At 37.9% G+C, this 22221-nt stretch overlaps 1 protein-coding gene across 1 annotated transcript in view; it reads right to left on the bottom strand.

Moving 5' to 3' along the window:
- Positions 1 to 19216, bottom strand: part of si:dkeyp-87e7.4 (uncharacterized protein LOC557283 homolog) — a 29642-nt gene extending 10426 nt beyond the window's left edge. Inside the window, exon 1 of the mRNA XM_036559866.1 lies at positions 19100 to 19216. The gene's annotated coding sequence lies outside the window, so the exon portion shown is untranslated. The remainder of the gene's footprint in view (positions 1 to 19099) is intronic.
- Positions 19217 to 22221: the final 3005 nt, after the last annotated feature.

The raw sequence follows: 22221 nt of genomic DNA, 5'->3' as shown, positions 1-22221 counted from the left end.
TCGTTTATGGGGTTATTATTCTTCTATTTAACTGATTATTTACAATTACCCACCTCGTTCGGTTGGATAGAAATTGTATTCCGAATGGCCTCAACTGGACTAGTCTATTCCGACTGAGGTATTTACATGGACGTATTCTATTCCCATTGAGCTATAAGTCGGATTTTTAACAGATTATTAGGCTGCATGTAAACGTAGCTATTGCCTTTTAATTATCTGAAGACACACTGGTCTTTTTTTTCATGCAAACAACACAGCAGAAGAGAGTACATGAAAAAAATTTCTGCCATTTATTTGCATGGCGTTCTGTGCAAATTACTTTTATTACGTTTATCATGCACCTTAGGGTGACATGCTGCTAATACCTAATGAACAAAATTGCTAAATCAAAACTCTACAATATTATTATGCCTTACGGTTTACTGACCAAATGACTGAATGCAAAGGAGTAAAGGATCATGCTAATGTGTGTTTCACAGTTCATGCAAAATCTTAGTTTACCATGACAAAACTATAACAGGAAAAGAGCACCTTAAGTATCAACAACTGCCACACTCATCTGAGCCAAACTAAATATTTTTACACATTAATGGAGTTTACAGTGACCCAAGGCCACAGCATGAAACTGCACTGACATCTAAAATGATTTTCTACACCCCCACACAAATCAGTTTTATGGAAAAAAGGACGATATTTGAATCTTTAATAAATGATGACTTTGACAAGCCAACAAGTCTTCCTGCAGGAAAATCCTGCACAAGTAGACGAGAGCCAAACTTTGGCAATTCGGTATGCTGCACTATTAAATGCACGGTTATGTTATTGTGGACATTTTGAAATACTGTCACTGTATTTCTTTCACACAAGTTGAGGCTTCACTGCAGATTTTTTTTAGAAATGCAGAGCAGCTCAGGTTTCACAGGCTCTCACTACACAGTCATGTGTTACTTTCTCTCGCTGCTGGATGTAAACAATCACAGTGAGCGCAGCCACCGCACGGCAAATGGAGGAGCAGCCACAGAACTTTTTTCCACCCTCAAAAAAAACCCTGGTAAAAACTGATGTCCCTGGCAAATTGGGAAAGAAAACTGCAGGATCTAAAGAATTTACATATATTTGAAACAACAACAACAACAACTGCATAAACATGAAGTAAACAGCCTAAAAGCATAATAAACAAACTTACAAATAAATGCAGTCTTAACAACCAGCTCTTCAGACTGCTAACAGGCTAAAAGGCTAACTCAGTGCTTTTCAGAGTTATTTTTACCTGAAGGAATCACTGTAGAACTGCAACATAGAGCAGAAATATCTTGTCTGAATGTCTGATAAGACTTTGAGTCATCCATGTGAAGGCCAGCGCTGTGTAGCTTCAAATGCTTTAGCATTAACATGGGAAAAGCTATTAGAGCAATTAGCATTTTCACAGCAGTGGATAAACAAAGGCTGTTCGCATCTAAATCACCAACACAGCTCTGCTACTTCACAATTACATTCAGAGCATAAAGTTTTTTGTTTTAAAGCTGCACTAAGCACGATTGTTAAAATTGAAAGAATTCACATTACTGAGTCCAGAGGACAAACATCTGCTAAAATATGGTGTTCTTATATGGAGCTGCTGCGAGTCACTCTGAAAAGCCTGGAATATTTAAATTAAGAGCTGTCGGGTCAGATTTGGTGGGAGTTTTTCAGACCATGTCAGACGCATTTACCAAGCCAGTCTTTTAGCCAGCAGGCTAAAAGGAAGCGCAAACAAGCTCAAGACCAGAATCAACACTGGCTTGGCTTTTCAGAGGTGGCGACAGCTCTGTGACCTGAAAGACTCCGGAACGACGCCGACTTTCCTTTTTTATTGCTGGACAGCGTAGTTACGGCAGTTGTTTGCTAGTTAGCTACTAAAAAAATTGCCAGCTGAATTATTACTGTTGTGGAATTTAATGTTACTCTTGTAACATAATGCAATGTACCCATGTAACTGTGAAGTTGTTTTAGCTGTATAGCTAACGTTAGCTGGCTAATTCTCTAATATTACCCAATTGCTTGGCTGACGGTGCCTTTTTTTTGGGTAGGATGGCCCCCTCTTCACCACCCATCACTCAACGCGATGCTAGTCAGCGCAGGCGTCTGTTAGCTGACGTAACAGATCTGGCGGTTGGCGCTTTCCTCCGAGCGCGTTCAGCTGTCCAATGACGTTGCGTGAGCGGCAGTTTGAAAAGATGCAGTAGTGCTTAACAGGTCTCGGAGAAAGCCTGTGTTAGCCTTCGCCCTCCTAGCGTTGATAGCATCGCGTGATTGGGGGAGACCTAATTAGCGGGTGGAATTGGAGATGACTAAATTGGGGAGAAAATTGGGTAAAAAAAAACAAAACAAAACAAAAAAACAAACAAAAAAAGGTTCTTACTCATATTTCGTGCAGTTACATATTTCTACCAGAGGTGGCCGCCAATTCCCCAATTTTGACAAACTTTCCAAGTGCAGTTTTAAACATGCAGTGCTTTCCTTCCACCAAACATGATCATGATCTCGCAAACCATAATAAGTTTATTATTGTCAATTTTTATACTAACAAATGCCAATCTATAAGCAAGTGGAACGTGACTCCTCCCACAAAAAATGCATCATTAAGCTGGGAAATCAAAGGCTTTTTACACTCGTCTATAATCAGGCTAACTGCACTGCACTACTAGTCTGTTCAGTCGTGTTTATCATAATCTCACGAGTAGCCTTGCACGCAAAGTGTGGACAAGCTGTTCTCTCGTGTTATTTGTAATTATTCTGCCCATACAATTAAGGCATATTAGTAGCATAATGACCACATGTTTAAAATCCCTTATGGTTTGAGTAACGTAACATATAGAATCTCCTTCTATGGCCTGTGAGGTAATTCTATACCCGTCTCCTCTCTATAACCTCTCTGTGGACACCTGCCAGCTGTTAATCTGCCACTCTGGCTCCATATGCCTCTCAGTGAGGTGCGTTACTCTTCACAATGTGTCTTAAGAGCGAGCCTGAGGCTTAGCTACCACTGCCACCACTGAAAGAGACATCAGCAGTAGATTAGAAAAGTAAACGCTACATGCCGTCTTTGGACAAGTGCAATCTTGATAAACGGCTCTTGGCTTAAGAAAGGTTTGGCTTACTAGGAAAAACCTTTAAAGTTCCCCCTAAAGTCATTATTTAAACCAGAAAAAAAATCTGTGTTGAATAATAAATTGCTGGATATTTAACAGCATGTCTTGTATCAGTGCTTCAAGGGTAGCAGTAGCTTTGAATTTACACTCACTGGACATTTTATCAGAAACTCCATTCAAATACCAAATAAGACCCCCTCGCTTTGAGAACGGCCTGAATTCTTTATGGCATGGATCTAAGAGAGTGCTGAAAACATTCCTTAGAGATTTTGGGAATGCTGACATGACTATCACGCAATTACAGCAGATGTGTCAGTTACATTATCATGCTGTGAATCTCCTTTTCTACTGCATCCCAGTGGTGCTCAACTGGACTTGGATCGGGTGACTGGGAAAGCCACTGTAGTTCACTCAATGTTGAGAGGACTTGGTGCAATAATTCAAAAATTGAGATTCTTCAGACCAGACAACTATTTTCTGATTTCAACTGTCCAGTTTGGGTGACACTGTGTCCACTAACATTCATGCCACAGTCACTTAGATCACATCCCACCCCCAATGTGTTACAGGAAGTGCACATCAGCTGAAGCATAATGACACATCTTTATGATTTAATGTGCTGTGCTGACATCATATAAATCACTGAATGGATAAGTGCATGACTAAGCAGCTGTGCAGGTTTTCCTAATAACGTTGCCGGTGAGTGTACTGAACTTATGCTGTGATCTTGTACTTGTATAGTGTGTGTTTCCAATCTGTCACTTCATACACTTTCAAAATGACATTGCCTTAAAAGATCCAGCTGGTTTTCACTCTTTCAATGAGGTAAACAAAAAACATCTGAGTGCTGTTTCATTTTTTTCGTATAGAAACAACGTAAAGTGCTGTTTCACTATTGTTTGTGTTATTGTAGCACTGTTAGGCTACACTCACATTACCAGGTTGAAGTGGCACAAATCTGATTTTTTGCCCTAATGAGACTCAGATCTGACGTTTTCAGGGCTGTGTGGACACGCAAATCTGATCTTTTCAAATCCAAACTGAGCCACTTTCAAATGTGGTCCCAGATCAGACACATATCTGATTCGTGGCCATGCGACCTTAATGTGAAGCTCAGATCGGAATTCATGTGCTTTTTTGCCACTGCGCGTGCACCATCATTCAGCGTTACCATGGCAGCAACGCCGAACAAAAGTTAAAGCCTGTAAACGAAAGAAAAGCAACACATCTTACCCTTTTTGCCTTCGTCTCACTCTAATGATAAACAGCTGAGAGCTGATCAGAGGTAATTATCTTGGCAGCGAAGCTCGTTCTGCTCGTTAGTTTGTTTGCTGATGATACACGTGATTCATTCATGTGATGTTACTGAGTAGGATGTGTCATTTCAGGACGCTGGTTCGTTCACATTAATGACAGAACTGAATCACCTACCTAAATGAGTGTGAACCATTGGGTCAGAGAGATCCGATTTAAGCAATGAGGCTTGTAATGGACGTAGCCTTGGACTCACTTTCTAACAGATCCCTGAGTACAAAACAAAAAAAAACAAATAAAAATTTGAACTGGTTTCCACCAAAAGGGGTTCTGGTTTATGTATAAAATATTAAAAATTGGCCCTTTTGAGGGCAAAGGAACTTTAGACAGATCATGGAGCTCGGCTGGAGAAGTAACAAAAGAAGGTAGATGGAACAAAAAGGGTACAGCAAACTAAAAAGACTGAGTGCTAACACTCTGGGAGGTTGTTTTCATTCTTTCAGACAGATAACAGGGAAACAGTGTGGACAGAGAGAGAGATAGAAAGAGAGAGAGAAAGAAAGAAAGAGAGAGAGAGCGCGAGAGCGAGAGAGCGAGACTCAGACTAAAAGATGAACCAGTTATTTTGAGGACTGTTCATCCTCTTCGCCACACCATCCCTTTGTTACCATTTTAATAATTATAAAACTGTTCCCGGGACGAAGCTCTTTGAATAAATCTGACAAAGACAATTTGGCATCACAGACTTATTTTTGTTACAAAAGAAAACATGTGAAACCTGTGTAAATTATTTAGCCTACTTTCATGTCATGGCGCTAAATGAAGCAGCCTAGGCCGTTCTTCTGGTGTTCACGCTATCTTAGGAAGATCAATGACACGTCGCTCTTTTTTTGTGTCAGAATTCTTTCAAGCCTGATCTTTTCATAACTCTGCGGTTAGCTTTGGTCTTGAGAAACTATCTTTGCTTCTGAGCAAATTCTCACACGTTTACAGTCCAACCGGCAGCAGGCTGGGGTTCGATTCCCCACCTGGGTCTGCACACCATGTTACACCAATAAGTAGGGGTGTAATAATTCTGAAACTGAGACCAAAACCACAATACAAAAAGTGATAGAGAAAAAAAAACGCGACCCGTCCCCCCCAACCAGCTGCCACCGCCTGTTGAGTTTAACTACCATGTTTGTTAGTGTGCTTCTCTTTAGTGTTAAAAATTGTTTTAATAAAATCCAGATTTTTCCCCCATTTTTTCTTACTAAAAAACAAAAACGAGGTATGACCTGAACTGTGGCTCAAGAATCAAAATCTGAACTGAACCAAATAAAGAATCCCTACACTCCCACCAGTAAGGTAGGTTCTAATGCTGTGTTTGGTCGTGCGGTCAAATATTTGACAGTTGTACTAAATAAAACCAATTTAGCTCCTTAAAATGAATGTTTTTGTATCTTAACAGTGGCTTATAATTCTGGAAAGTCGTTTCACTTTTTAATGAGAGTCATTTAACAACCAAAGTAAACCTTAAATACTTCAAAATGGTAAAACACAACAGAACAACACATAGCTAAACATGTTCAATACTGAATCAGACATCTCCTTAGCCAGGCCTCATCAGTCTCTTGTCCATGTTAGGCTAACCAGTAAGACCGGCATTTCTGGCTCAGCCACGGAGCTTAACAAGATAACATTGCATTGTGCACGTTGTGTTATCTGCACATATCGGTGGCGCAGCTGTAACGGTTCTGACGAAACCCAAACCCGAGGAAGAAATCTGTCCAGTACATCACCCACTACTAATTTACAGGTGCATGAAAATAATAATTTTTCACTGAGAGTAAAACCACTTGACACATTTTCTGGCATATTAAATCAAAGCAGCAGTAGTGGTCAAACTCACATGAAGCAAGTCTATTTTTGCCGCTTGCCTCGTGCAGCATATACACAACAACTACTCCTTATATTCTGCACTGTTTTGGGCCAACAGCACTGACAATGTTTTATGTCTAAGCTAACCTGAACTTCACATGCTGAGCACTTTTAAAAGGTTTGTTGAGGTACATCTTCAGGCCACAACAGACCAGAGATACTGGGCAATCAATAGGCAGAGCAGCACTATGGGGGGGGGGGTCTGTGCAAGGAGGAGCTAATCCGCCTAGCAACAACAAAGAGGAAAAGCATAAAAAAGCATAAAAAGCAAAATAAACACAATACAGAGGGTTTACCCATCACAAAACTCCTGAACAATGAAAAAAAAATCCTTATGTTTAACATTCGGCAGACAAACAATATTCAATATAAGTTTAACAAAGCATGGCTAAGCTTTTTCTTTGTTGGCAGCGTACAATGAGGAAAAAGCATACTGTTCTACTAATATTGTAATGTGTTAATGTACAATGCAACATTTAGCACACTAGTTTAGTTTTTCAGGGACTTAATATGATTTATTCTAATAAGAGGGCAAAAATCTTACAGTTAAGAAGCATGAAGACATTTTCACAGGCAACCATATGCATCAGATTATTTTTTTCTTATGTTTGCAAACAGACAGAATGCAGCAGAAAATCAGTAGTGACACATTAAAAGAAGTGTACAACTATGCGTACAGTGAGTTACACACTGTTTACAAGCTCGCTTTCTCTATATGATAAATGCAGTGCTCTAGAAGAACTGATTACACTCATAATACATTTAGAAAGTCACCGGGCTGGGTACTGTTGGGGAAAAAAAAAAAAAGAATACTGATGCCAACACAGATACCTTGACCTCAATACAAATTTCTAATCTATGTATTTTTTTTCTTTCTTTTAAGTTGCAAACCAAAAGTGGGAGTAGCTTAAACCAGAAATGAGTGAAAGGTGTTGGAAGTGGACATATTTGACTGCAATGGACTGCAGACTAATCAATAAGTGCTGACGTTATTAACATGCATACAGAATGTAATTTAGAAAGAAAAAAGCAACCTAGATTTTGACACTCATGCTTATAGACTCGTGCTTATAGACATGCTTATGGTATTTTTTTCATTTTCGGTAGTAATTCATCCAGTACCATAAATTACTGAATTTCAACAGCCCTAGAAAAAAAAATAAATACCACGACTACGATTACACAGCTATCTTCCCCATACTTGAGTTAATATCCTAGAACAGGGGTCGGCAACAAAACATTTTATCCTTTCAACAAAAATCAAACCACTTTGGGAGCCACAACATTTATGTCCATTTTACGATCTTGGCTGTAAATACGTCTAGTATGTGCTGATGTACTTGTATTGGCTAAGAATACAATATAAACGAAAACACAGACTTACTTTGCTCTGCTTTAAGTTTTAGCTCAGCTATAACTGCTTTTCTCGCATCTCAGACAGGAAACTTTTCCGCAGAAGTAGAATAGTTTCTTGTAAAATGTCTCTCAACGTTAGATTTCTTTATGCGGCTGAAATCAGCTTCTCATTCACCAGCTTCTTGTTTGAATTTTTCCGTTCCACCTTAAATGGTGCCTGAGGGGCCAGAATGCAACTGCTGCACTGTTCAAGGTGTAATGAGAATCTGACTTCAGCCTCGCAACTTTAGTGTTTGACAGTTTCTCGTTGCAGATTAAAAGTATCAGGAAACCAACTAGAGTGATTATAAACGCAAAGAGTCCATTTGTCTCCAAATTATCAATGATTGTCCTAAATCTTTCTCTTTGCATTTTCATTAGCTACTAGCTAGGTGAGACTGAGCTTTGTTAAAACTGTGTTAGAACGATCAGCAGAGCTTTATTTTACTGTAAAGGAGGATTATTTTATTTTTACCTAAAAATCTAATTCTGCTGTGGAGCCGCAAAAAGAGCTGCATGTTGCCGACCCCTGTCCTAGCCTAAGAGCCTAAAAATAGACACAGCATAATAGCTAACTCAACACAGTAAGCTTTAGCCATTTTATTATGCTAGCAAGAAGACATTTGTAGGCTGTTAAAGTCTGTGTAAAACAGAAACATTTCTGTGCTGTGATACCTTGACATATTTTTGAATGAAAAAAGCCATTGGTGAGGATCTCTGAGCTAGCTGAGCGTTTTTTCCTGATAATGGGTGGAGGTGGGAGCAAGTGAAGCAAGATATTGATTTGTGACCTGTCCCACCCGCTGGTGCATGGTGATCAAAAATCGGAAGACATTTTACAATGAGAGCAACAGTTATTACATTACAATGAAAGAAACAAACAAATGTATACAAGGTGTTGTCCTCGATATGACCAGTGACATGAACTAACAGGGTAAACAAAGGGATCCTCAGTCTGTAAGGTAGTTCTGGTTATGGGTTTAGGGATTAGGGTTACGAGCAGCATCTCGGCCAATATCTGTGGCTCCTTTCTCCTATGCACAGTTAAAGTGATGTTCAAGTCACAGCAGCACTAATTTCATATAAAACAATGTGAAACTGTTATAAAACTAATATTTCCTTTAGTTCTGACTACACTGAAATGGTTTGGCTGAGGAACCCTTTTATTTATTCGACACTGAGTGAGTTTACATGCGGTCAATAATCAGATCATAAATCTGATTTCTGCAGTTATCTGATTATTCAAATAGTCGTGTAAACAGCATACTCCAATTTCTTAGATCAGAGCAAGGTAAATCTGATAAAGAGAGCTGGATTTTAGCTCAGTAATCAGATTTCTCAGTGCATGTAAACTCTTACTTACGCACAAATGTGAAAACAGACTGTGGCACCAGAAATAAGCAAACAGCGCTCCCGCAAGACGGCAGCAAAACACTTGTGGCGACGCTGAGACTGACTACATACTTGACGAAAATAGCATGAAGTTTTAAAGTACATTTACGTCATGTCTTCTTCTGTGAGTTTATTGTCTGGTTGTGAAGCAGAAATTCGATTACAGTCTGACTCATGTAGACCCAGAGTTTTCCCATTTATTTGATTAGTCAAGAGCATGTAAACACGTTGATCGGATTACTGACAAAATTTGATTTTCTGCAGTTATCGGATTACTCAGTGCATATAAACGCACTCAGAAAATTATTAAGTAAAATAAAGTAAAACAACTATGTTACAGTTAGATAACAATCATAACAGTCTAACTGTAGTCTAACTAGTCAAGCACAGAAAACACATTAATCTGCAAGTCAGTTATTTCGGCCATTGTCAACAGTGTGTTCAAAATAGTTTTGCTGCATTTTCCCTTGCATCTGATACACCTTGTGTACCACTTTGTGCAAACTCTATATACTGCTGTGTGAAAATCCCAGGAGATCAGCAGTTTCTGACATACTCAAACCACCCTGTCAATCGTGCCGCAGTCAAAGTCACTTGGATCACATTTTTTCCCTCATTTGATGCTTGATGTAAACATCAGCTGAAGCTGTTGACCCGTGTCTGCAGGGTTTAATGCATCGCACTGATGCTACATAAGTGGCTGAACGGATAACTGGATGACTGAGCAGGCGTACAGGTGGTCCTAAAGTGTTCAGTGAGTGTACATTTTAGGTATTTCCCCTCATGGCTTCTCATATAACGGCAAAATCAGTCTGTAGTCATTTCTGGAATCCTTTTTTCTGACAGGATAAATGGGCAACGCACAATTGGTTTCACCTTGATTTTTGTTTCGGGCCATCTAGCTAGCAAACAGTGTACTACAGGACAGTACAGTGACTGCACAAACAAGAGTAAAGCATGGGATCACAATGGCTACGTTCACACAGCAGGTGAAAGTGGCCCAAATCAGATTTTTTGTTAGGCGGTTCACAATATCTTTTAAATGTGATCTATAACCAACACCAGTCTGAACAGATTACGCTCTTAAACTGACCCTCATGCACAAAAGAACAAATGCTACACGTGGCTCATCCAGAGGTTAATAAAAATCATGACTTCCAACACATGTAAGTTCACTCCCCGAGGTTTCAGTTTCATCTTTGCCAACATCACAGGACGATCATGAAGTTCAGATGGCTAACAGTTGGGCTCATCACACAGAATGTGTTCGAGCTCCTGTAATAAGGGCACGTTATTCGGCCACGATCACTTCTTTGACTTGTGTCCTTGCTTTCTTTAAACTTTGCTTTCAGACTTTTACATTTTCCTTGCCACTGCAGCCTCGTCCAGACATTTCTTCCAAAGTCTCTTCGAAAACAGAGTGGTTGCAATAAGTGCCCATTTTTTTGGTAACATCTTTTAAACGTGACCTAAATCTGACATCAGCATGAACAGATCACGCTCCTAAACTGAGTGGCACGCGCAAAAGAACAGTGCTTCACGTGGCTCATCCAGAGGTTAACAATCATGACTGCCAACAAATGATAGTCAGCACCCGGAGGGTTCAGTTTCACCTTCGCCAGCGTCATAGGAGCCATCATGAAGCTTCACTGACTGACAGCTGAGCTCATCACCCAGAATGTGTTCAAGCTGACAGTAAAAGGGCGTGGTCACTTCTTTTGTTTGTGTCCTTGGATTCTTTAAACTTTGCTTTCGTTCTTTGATGCTGCTGCTACATTTTCCTCTCCATGCTCGGCCATTCTTTCAAAATGTCTTCAAACATACAGGGGTTACGGATAAGCCTTTTCTACATTTTTGCACAGACCCCATCACCCCAAATGTTTGAGGTCTCAGCAGCGCAAAATTATGATGAATGCTGAGTTGGATTGACGTAAAAGTAAATTCCAATCTGGCTGTTTAGACTGAGTCACAGCAGATTGGATACGTATCAGATTTCAGTACCACATATGAAAGGGTCTCGAATCGGAATTGAAAATGTCAATGTTTTGTGCTGTTCATACTGACAAACATAACACATCTGTGTCACGTATGAAGAAAAAGATCTGATTTGGGCCACTTTTACCTGCTGTGTGAACGGCAGCCAGAGTGACCATAGTAGGAAATCACAGCTACTCTGAGTGTCTAAACTGCAGCATGTCTGACTAAAATGCAATGACGGTATTCCAAACTGTCCACAATAACAATGCTGTGTGTACTGAATATCTCAGTATACCTTACGATTGAATATTGGTACGTCTGTTTGTGATAGTAGTAGCCTCTTAAGTGTTGTCTGATTTCAGCCCCGTTGTTTCACTGTTTTTCAGACCACCATTTAACTCTACTGCTGTGCGCGAGTGTGTGACTGGAATATACAACTAGAATAGTTTGTCATTCTTCAGAATTTACAAACAGCATGCATACCAGCTAAATATAAATAACAGGCTTAATCCAGCAGTACGCTTCAAAACTACGAACAACGAACGCACTATCGTGCACCAAGGATACTACAATAAAACCTCTGTGCATCTTTCTTGAAACTCTTTATTGTTATTGGTCAATATACTAGGGCTAACACAGTAGTGATAATGATAATAAATATAGCTGTAAGCGGCGATCTGCGGGGTCCAAGCAGTAAAGATTCATACACATTTACAAACTTTAATCATCACTGAAAAACTTTAAGACTTTCAAATGCAGCCATTTATGTTAAAATAAGGTGTAAAAAAAAAAATCATAAAAAAGCATAAGGTGTCAGATATGCAGCATATGCAGGTCTGACCAAGTTTTCAATGGAAGCCAAATGTTACCTTCAACCACTGGAAAAGAAAACGTCTTGACTCTAAAGCAGAACAGTGGTCAGCTTTTAGTCTGAATTTTCCGTTCCACCTTAAATGGTGCAGCATTCGGAACGAAACATTTTAATAAGAAGCGGGCGAACAGGAAACCAAATTCAGCCTTGTGGTAAACGGCAGCTTTCCCTCCATGCTTGTGTTCTGACTAATTGTATTTAGCAGTTACTTCACAAACTTACTGAACATCCGTCAGCTTGTCCAGTCACAGCAATACATACATGAACTAGGTAACTACGTACAACTGATCAACTAGCTTAAAATACAACTCGTTTTGTAATCATAGTTTTCACATGAAAAATGCCATCCGCTCGTCCCAGAAACGTATTCACACCTCTGCTAGTCCTGGACACTTATTCAGAGAACTATCATGTTAAATTGCTGAACCAGTTAAACGATGCTGCTGCCTGCAGAGCTACCATGTTAGCGTGCAGATTTATTATAATAGTCCTTTATTTGCAGTCTGTTGTGCTTCAGACCCGTTTCCCGAGCATATGATTCCGATGACTGTGAACGCGTTGTAAGACTCGGAGAAAGAAAGAAAACACCACATCTTCCGAGGATGTAAGTGAATTTTCTATTGTCATCATACATCAATCAGTATAATGCTGGTTTAAGCAGCACAAAACTCGTCAATACAGCAGTGCTTTTCCACACTCTCACCCTAGATTTATCTAGAACAAGACATTTATCTAGAACAAGACATTTCATGTTTATAAGGCACTCAGATAACATGCTTTGCTTTGTATGTTGCAATTTTGCACTGAATCATTTTACAGTTGTGTTAAGACATAAAAATCTGTACTTCCCTGACATTAGACATAATTTCTCCTTCTTCCTGTGATGAAATGTGCTAAACAGTGAACAGTTAACCCAGTACTGAAGTACTCATGCTCATCATATTCTTTATTCTGTAACTTCCAACACTGCAAAGACCCAGATAGTTAACTCTGTTAGGTACCATGCTGGTTTGGGCAGTTACAAGTGAATGGATAGAACACTTCTCTCTCTTTTTACCCTTTCAGAGAGAAAACTAGTGTTAAATGTGGTTAATAAATACATCAGCATTGTGTTCTATTTACTTTTTCACAGACTTGTGACATTTGTGTTATTCTCAGTACACTTTGTTCTCCACTGATTACAGTCTCCCCTCTGCAGTGCTTCTCTATGAGCCACATTATATAAAGTAAGGCTATTCATATTTTCACAGCTGAGTCCTTCCATGTGTTAAATGATGTAGGGTAGATTCCATTCGAGGCGAGTGGAATAATTTGGCGCTAATGCTAAGTAGGTGAGCCTGCAACCCAGCCATGGATTTTTCAGTCACAAGGTTACCCAACACTGTGCTGTCTGGAAAGCCTCCTTGACATTATCTTTGACGAATAACCTACAAATTGCCATGAATAAACAGTAGATAGCTCAATGGTAAACACAAACCTCTGTAGCCTAGCTACATGAACTAGTAATTATTAACGATGTGGGAAAATCCTGCAGCGATTAGCTGAGACTTTAGCTAACTTTAGCTAGTTAGCTAACTGGATGTCGTATTTAAATAAATGACAAATGATACACATATTTCATGTTAAAAATGATTGATTTTCTTAACTACACATAAAAATAACATTTGCTGAATAATTATCGCACTAAAACATTGCCGCAGCAGTAACAAAAAGACCAATGTTCATATTCTAAGTGCTGATTCAAAGTTTAAAGCCTTTACAGATAAAAAAACAGAAAAAGGAACAGCGCCGCACAATCATTTTGAAAAATTTCAAATACTTTTTTTCCAATGTATGCTTCATTTTTATACAACATCTAACTAGCCAGCAACTAACAGAAATCATAATACAATACAGATGATAGCTAGGGCCGATGTCTCAAACATTCGCTGACAAGCATCAAAACCTTGTAATAGAGCACAAAATAACACAGAAGCATGTGTACGTTTAATTGTATAATAATGATAATGTTACAACCATACAACTACAGTACTTCTTGCATTTTAAAAACTTGCATGCACAAACGCTCCTAAATGTGTAAAAGTTATGAGACATTGTTTTTTTTTGTAGTAAAATTTGAAGAAAAAAAGATTTAAAGTCAGCTTGTAAAGGTTCTTACGTGGAAAAAAAATACAAAAGTTTAAAATTACTTAAGACTAAATATGCATACAGAAATATATGTTTCTTGTTGTTGACACTGTAGCAGTGATATGTAAAATACTTTATTACTACAAATGAAAAATATTTAATAGCTAAGACTGTGGTGCTAAAAAAAAAAAAAAAACATGAAAATATGTGCAGAAGCGCTCCTAAAATAACACATAAATGACAAACTCTGAAAATTACAATTAGTTATTTATTTCTGAGATTAGTAAATTTGAGACACTGTATCAGTCTGATGAGGACTGGCTGATTCAGCTTTGTGTTATTAGAGGGTTAAGAGATTTTATGAGGGCACTTTGTATTTTTGTTTGCATGACCACTCAACCACATTACGAACGGCAGCCATTTTAGCTATATTTATTTTAAAATCTAACAGTAGAAACAAACATGACAGAAAACTGTTTAATGAAAATAGAGTCATCTGGTCGAGTCGAGTTATCTGGTCGAGTTATCTGGAGACATTTTTACATTTTCACAACTAGTTAGCTAGTGACAGCAACTGTAGCATAATAAGCATGATAGCCTGGGAAGATTTCTCAAATTGTCGCTAAAAAGAGGCATGTACATGTGTATTTACTTTTACAATACTGATACAAACACTTGTGTTATAAGATGGTTTAAGACTTTTGTGAATTCTGTTTCTATGGCAACGAGACGTTTGAAATTTTGAACAATGTTAGTAACGACACCCATTCTACCTAAATGTAAATAAACGTCTAACGCCGATACGAACTACAGAGACCTGTTTAATAAAGACACAATATCTGGCAGCAGCTCACACTTTAACAGAGTCGGGTTATCTGGCGTCATTTTTACATTTTCGTAACTAGCTTTCAGTAACAATGTGCGTGTTTACATGCACTCAATAATCCCATCATAATCAGATTTCTGCAGTTATCTGATTATTCACATGGTCATGTAAACAGCATACTCTGATTTCTTAGATCAGAGTAAGGCCTAGAAATCTGATTAAGAAATCTGATAGAGAGCTGGATTTTACCTCAGTAATCAGATTTCTCAGTGCATGTAAACTCTTACTCTGATTTCTTTCAGATTTCTCAATCTGCACATGTACGAAACAGACTGCTGTACCGGAAATAAGCAGTGTTGCCACGAGACACAGCAAGACACTTTTGGAGTGATGCTGAAACCAAATACATGCTTGACGAAATGAAGGATATTATATTATAATATAATATTCTTCATCTTCTATATGATGCATGTTCATAGTTTCAGGTAAAGTGGTGTGATAATTTTTAAAAAAGCTGCGGCACGAAGTTTGAGTTTTACATTACGTTTTCATCACGTCTTCTCTGAGTTTTTCAGCTGGTTGCAAAGCAGAAATTTGATTACGGTCTGATTCATGTAGACTTGGACTTTCCCATCATCTGATTACCCAAGTGCATGTAAACGCATTGATCAGATTACTGACAAAATCTGATTTTCTGCAGTTATCGGATTATTAAGTGCATGTAAACACACTCAGTAATCGTAGCATAAGTAGCATAGGATTTCTCAAACTTGCTGACAAAGCTTGTGTATATATACTAAATTTCATAACAGTGACACAGAAATAACTTTGACTATAACTGTGGTGCTGTTTTTTTTTTTGCGCTCATCTCTTTAAAAATGCATGTGTGCAACCACTCCTGAAATAAAACATAAATAAAGAACACTGACAGCAAACACAAACGTTTATTTAACTATTTCTGGGATTAGTAAATTTGGGTAATTGTAGCAGTCTGATGAGGGTTGGCTTATTTCAGCTTTGTGTTAAAATCTCTTAGAGGATTAAGAGATTTTATCAAGGCACCTTCTAATTCTGTTTATCTGGTCATTCAAACACATTACGAATGGCACTATTTTAGCTGGTCACATACTGAAATCTAACAACAGACACAAACTACAGTAAACTATTTAATAAAAATATATCATAACACAGCGGTTCACAGTCTGACAAGTCGAGTTGTCGGGGACATTTTTACATTTTACATTTTCGTAATTAGCTAGTTAGTAACAGTAACCGTAACATAAGACATAGCTAGGAAAGACTTCTCAGACTGTTGCTGATGTATGCATGTATGTTTAATTTCATAATTGTTATACGAAAATAAAAGCACTTCACTTTTGTCCGTGGCACTAATTTATTTGCGCTTATTTTTATTTTTTTAATTGAAACATAAGGAACACTGGTAATAGTTGGCAAAATGTCATTAAAAAGTGTTTTCACAAATTCTGTTTCTAGAGGTTTAGGTTGCATTTTTGAACCATATCATGAATGACACCAATTCTAGCTAAAGACAAATTTAAGTCTAACAGCAGATACAAACTACAGAGAAGAATAAATACACAATACCACCACAGGGAGACCACATTACGACAAAGAGTCGAGTTATCTGGCGACAGTTTTACGTTTTCTTAACTAGCCAGCTAGTAACAGTAACCGTAACATTACGTATGTTTAAAAAGACCACCAGCAGCCCACGCTATGACAACGAGTCGAGCTGTCTGGCGACAATTTTTTGTTTTCTTAAGTAGCCAGTAACAGTAACCGTGAGATTATGTATGACAGCTTGCCGATTTCTCAAACTGCTGCTGACGAATCACGCATATAAATAACTTTGTAGCAGTGATATAAAAATAACACAAAAGGTCTTTATATTTAACACTATTTATATATGAATTATGGTTCTATAGTTTTATATTATCTATAATTTTTTAATGTTCATTTATAACAAGAATGAGGATAACTGACAGTAACCGACCATTACAGCATTTACTTATTTAACAGTCTTTGAGATTAGTATATTTAGGACACTGCTGTAGTCTGATGAGCGTTGGCAGATTTCAGCTGTGGGTTATTACCATTAGAGGGTTTACGCTGCGTTCACATGTGCCGCAGATGGACGATGGCAAACCGGATGTTCCATTGTTTTCAATGGAGTCGCAACGAAAAATTCTGCCACCGCAAGCGTCAGCGTTTCACAGACCACAGCAGTCTGTCGAGAGTCAAATTCTCTCAAATTTTGCCATCGATCGCAGCGGTGGAACAAACCAGATGTTGGTGTTTCCGGGAGCCCCGGACGCCACACATCTCGCTGTTGAATTTCAGATGAACTCAGTATTGTACAACAATAACAGACTGCAGAGCGCCTCCCGCCTTTCTCCACCTTATAATCAGTCTACAAAGCTAAAGCTCTCCTCTCACAATCATCATTTTCAATCGTAATATGGTCACCATAGCAACGGTTGTGCAGCTTCATGCTGTCATCGGTTGTGAACCACTACGACGAGTGGAATGACGACTTTTTTCAACACAAATACGTAAACGCAGCGCAACTCTCTAATTCTGTTTCTATGGTAATGCTTTGCATTTACAAAGCACGTTAACCTACGAACGGAACCCACCCTCGCTAAAGACAAAATAAAGTCTACACACTTAAAAAAGATGGTTCTTCATGGGTTCCTTAGTAAAGCCAAAGGTTCTATTTAGAACTATCATTTCTATACAGAACCATTTCATGCTTAAATGGTTCTTCACGTAGTTAAATCGTTCTTCAGGTTGATGGAGAATGAGTTCTACATGGTTCTATACGAACCTTTATGTGAATCTTTTGGAAAATGGTTCCATATAGCACCAAACAGGGTTCCGCTACTGTTATGATGTCAAGCTTGTAATTATAGAGGAACCCTTTTTGGTGCTACATAGAACCATTTTCAAAAATGTTCTATATAGAACCACATGCAACATGGTTCTTCAGATTGATGTGGAATGTGCTGTAAATGTCTCCGTATAGCACTAAAAACGGTTCTGCTACCGTTACAATATCAAGCTTGCAACGATTGAAGAACTCTTTTTGGTGATACACAGAACCACAAACATGGTTCTTCAGATAGATGAACAATATCTTGTATACGGTTCCATACAGAATCAAAAAGCGTTCTGCTATTTTTACGATGTCAAGAAGAACGCTTTTTGGTGCTACATAGAACCATAAACACAGTTCTTCAGATAGATGAAAAACGTGTTGTATACTGTTCTATACAGAATCGAAAAGGGTTCTGCTATTTTTACGAAGTCAAGAAGAACCCTTTTTCGTGCTACATAGAACCACAAACATGGTTCTTCAGATTGATTGGGAAGGTGCTGTATACAGTTCCATATAGAATCAAACAGGGTTCTGCTATTGTTACGATGCCAAGCTTGTAACTACAGAAGAACCATTTTTGGTGCTACACAGAACCATTTTCAAAAAGATTCCATATACAACACATTGTCCACCAATCTGAAGAACCATTTAAGAATGAAATGGTTCTATATAGAACTCATGGTTCTAAACAGAACCTTTCCCTGTACTACAGAACCCTGTTTTCCATGAGTGCAGCAGTAGACAAACACAGAGAAGTGTTTAATTAGGACTCAGTATCGCTCAGCAGTTCACATTACTGCGGTTTTAAATGTTCCGCTGAGCATTTCGTGACCAGCGAGCTTTCCGAGTTAATCACAGCGGAACCCGTAACGTTCCGGTAGCTTAGCTAGGTTAAATTTCTCAGCCGTTCGCTGACGAGTGCCGCGACCTGGCGATGCAACACAATACAATAGAGGAACAGGGGAGTTGCTAGCAAGTACCACATAAGCTGTTTCTTCTCTAAAGCGCCGTCGAAAGCTTTTTACTTACCGTCCAGACTGTTTACTCAGCTCACACAGCAAAACGCCGTAATCGGTCCGAAATCCGCCACCGTCAGAGAACCAGCGGTATCTTTCTAACGTTCGCTGACGACAAGAGAGACAAATCTTTGTTGATCTAAGCTGGCTATCCGAACAGATCTGCTCCAGCCAGCGAGCCAAGCTGCTTTTTAAATCACATTAGCCGGCATCGTTTCGCCGCAGGGCACCGAGCCGTGACCAAATTCGCCGTGAAAGTCAGTGTGTAAAAGTAAACACCGAGCCTCTTACCTCCACAGAGTCCAGAATGCATCAAATGTGGTCAATGGGGCTCTCCGACATGAAACAAAAATGGCTCCTCAGTTCTGGTGAGGCGGGTTTTGGAGTGGCTGATCGGGAGAGGAGGCGGAGCTCCCGCTGACGTAGGCAGCCTCACTGAAATAGCTAAGCTAGCTAAAACCATCTTAACTAAGCGCCAGCTTGTTCCTCTCTTTCCCTGGTTGGCTTTGTGTTTTAAGACGCTGCTAGTGTTTGAACATTTCTGAGAAAGCCTGAAAAAAATTATAAAGCCATTTAGTAAGTCACACTGATGAGAAAGGTTTCCATAGTTATGACTTACTATTTCACAATTATGACTTAGCATCTCATAATTATGACTTAGAAACTCTTAATATGGAGAAAATTTGATACATGAGGTACTAAGTCATAATTATGAGATGCTAAGTCGTAATTATAAGAAGGTAAGAAAGAATTATGAGATACCGAGTCAAAGTTATGACATATTAACCGTCCTATTATATTTAGGGTCAGTTTTTGCAAAGAAACAGAGTGTCTGACATAAACTTTTAAAATTTTTAATTATAATAATTTTGTGGAGGTTTAAATTGCTGGGGTCAAAATGACGCAAAGGATAAACACGTTTAAAAAAATTTAAAGATAACAGGAAGGTTAAGTCATAATTATGAGATTGAATCTCTTTGTTATGAGATATTAAGTCATACTTAAAATAAGCTAGGTCATGCTTACAAGATATTAAGTCATAATTATGAGACTGAATCTCATTATTATGAGAAACTAATTCATAATTATGAGATACTAAGTCATAATTATGAGAAAATAAGTCATACTTAAGATATTAAGTCATAATTATAAGATATTAAGTCATAATTATGAGAAGGTACATCATACTTATGAGATATTAAGTCATAATTATGAGAAAATAAGTAATGAGATATTAAATCATAATTATGGAATTGAATCTCATTATCATGAGATATTAAATCATAATTATGAGAAAATAAGTCATACTAATGAGATATTAAGTCATAATTATGAAATTGAATCTCATTGGTATGAGATACTAAGTCATTATTATGAGATATTAAGTCAAAATTATGAGAATGTCATATGAGATATTAATTAATAATTATTGTGATTGAATGAGATTGAATCCCATTATTATGAGATACTAAGTCAAAATTATGGAAAACTCTCTCACCATTTTTTTTTCCAATGGCAGAAACAGCTTCTATACAATTCCTCTAATGACTGGTTAAAATATGAATGTGTTTTTTAAGCCAGAATGTAAAAGGGAATTTCACTAATTTTTCAAAATAAAACAACACATTAACATACATTCATTTATATATTTAAATGTATAGGATAAAGAGAGGTTGGGAAGTGTTCATGTAAAAATCAATTATGACTGTTTTTGGTACTTAAAAACACACAACATTTATTAAAAAAAGATCAAATACATGAAAATTGCATTTAACCAATAATATCAAAACCAGTTTTAGGGGGAGCACTTCCTATTTCCCTCATTACACAACAAAAAATGCTGCAAACCGCTAGAGGGCGCAAACGAGTGAGTCCTTAGTAAATGGTGGTGAATGAAACTAAACGGCTAAAAAATGAAAAGTTAAACATTTCTTGCCGCTTATGTTGGGAACTTCTTTCATTTTAGAAAGTACAAAGATGAATTCCAATAAAAAAAATCAATGAAAACTTAGCAGTGTATTTCAGTTTTTCTAAGGCAAACAGGCAAATAGGGAAGCAGGATGTTAGCCTACTCACTACTCGCTACTCAGTGCTGATTGATTAATATCACAAATGTACATAAGAAACTGTTAGAAAGTAAGAAAGTCCTGGAACTGGAGTTCAAAAGTGCTCATGAATGTGATAATGTTGAAACATTTTGAAATTTTAACATTTTCTGCCATATAATAATAAAAATATTATAGCAGTGCAGAAATGTTCTCTCGAGTGCTTTTTGCTCACCAAATTACCATCACAATGGTAAAGCTAACTTTCAGCATCTCTATGTGATTTCCTGTGTTGTGTTAGCATCACACTAATGGTAACACATGTTCCTTTACTCATTTTCCCTCAAGGGTTTTAAGACTAATAAGGCAGGTTTACTCAACATAGGCATTTGAAGCATGCAAGACATTCTAACATAATCTTTACTTTCTGTATTGACGATATCTTGGCTTAACTAATCAGATTTTATGACCAGAACTATTTGTTTTATACAAATGCAGTATAAAAGCAGAACATTTTTGTAGGGAAGATTAAATTACAATTGAATTACAAATCCCACGGCTTAGTGCCGGCACTGCTTCGTGGAAGGTGTGACAGTGACATCATCTTGCGCCATGTACTTTGTAGTCTGTTTTGGGGAAACACTTGTAAAGATTGTATTTCTGTCTTTTTCCAACAATTAATCATTTTAAACATAGACATAGTGCTCAATAACACTGAATTTGATTTTCAATTAAATAAATGACTATGCTGTTCTGTTCCTCCATCCAGTATTAGCATGAAAGGCTTGAACTCTTGAATGATTGCTAATTCAGTACACTGGGTGGCTCTGTGTGCCTTTTGCTCACTAAATGAGAGAGAGGAAGTCTAGCCATTCACTTATAACAGCACAAACAAACATTATGGGGATCTACACCATCTGCTGCATCAAATCCTCATTCATTTCTCCATATAGGTGTGATAATGTTTGATAATGGCATAAATATCACTTAAAGCAGAAGCCATAATAAAATTGTCATTATTATAGCCATAAATGCCAACATATTTTCCTTAAACCCACAAACTTTTTACCTTTTCATAATTTTGTATATGCAGTAGCTGTATACAAAATTATGAAAAGGTAAAAAGGCTGCGAGTTTGAGAAAAACATGTTGTTGGCATGTTTTTTCTGTATGCAGTAACAAAGTTATTGAACCAGAAGATGTGCTGTTCCAGGCTGTCAGGAAGCAATCGTCAATGTCCAAAAGCACAAGCATTGTTTGGACTATTTTAATGCTTACACTAAATATGAAGAGGATTTTTGCAATCAGAGCTGGAAGCGAGAGAGAGCAGACGTGAGCTGTGTGTAGAGCAAACTGTTATCTAAAAGC

The sequence above is a fragment of the Colossoma macropomum genome, unplaced genomic scaffold (assembly GCF_904425465.1).
Source record: "Colossoma macropomum unplaced genomic scaffold, Colossoma_macropomum, whole genome shotgun sequence".
Classification (NCBI taxonomy): domain Eukaryota; kingdom Metazoa; phylum Chordata; class Actinopteri; order Characiformes; family Serrasalmidae; genus Colossoma; species Colossoma macropomum.
Note: the sequence above shows the minus strand (reverse complement) of the source record. Positions and strands in the feature narration are given on the sequence as shown.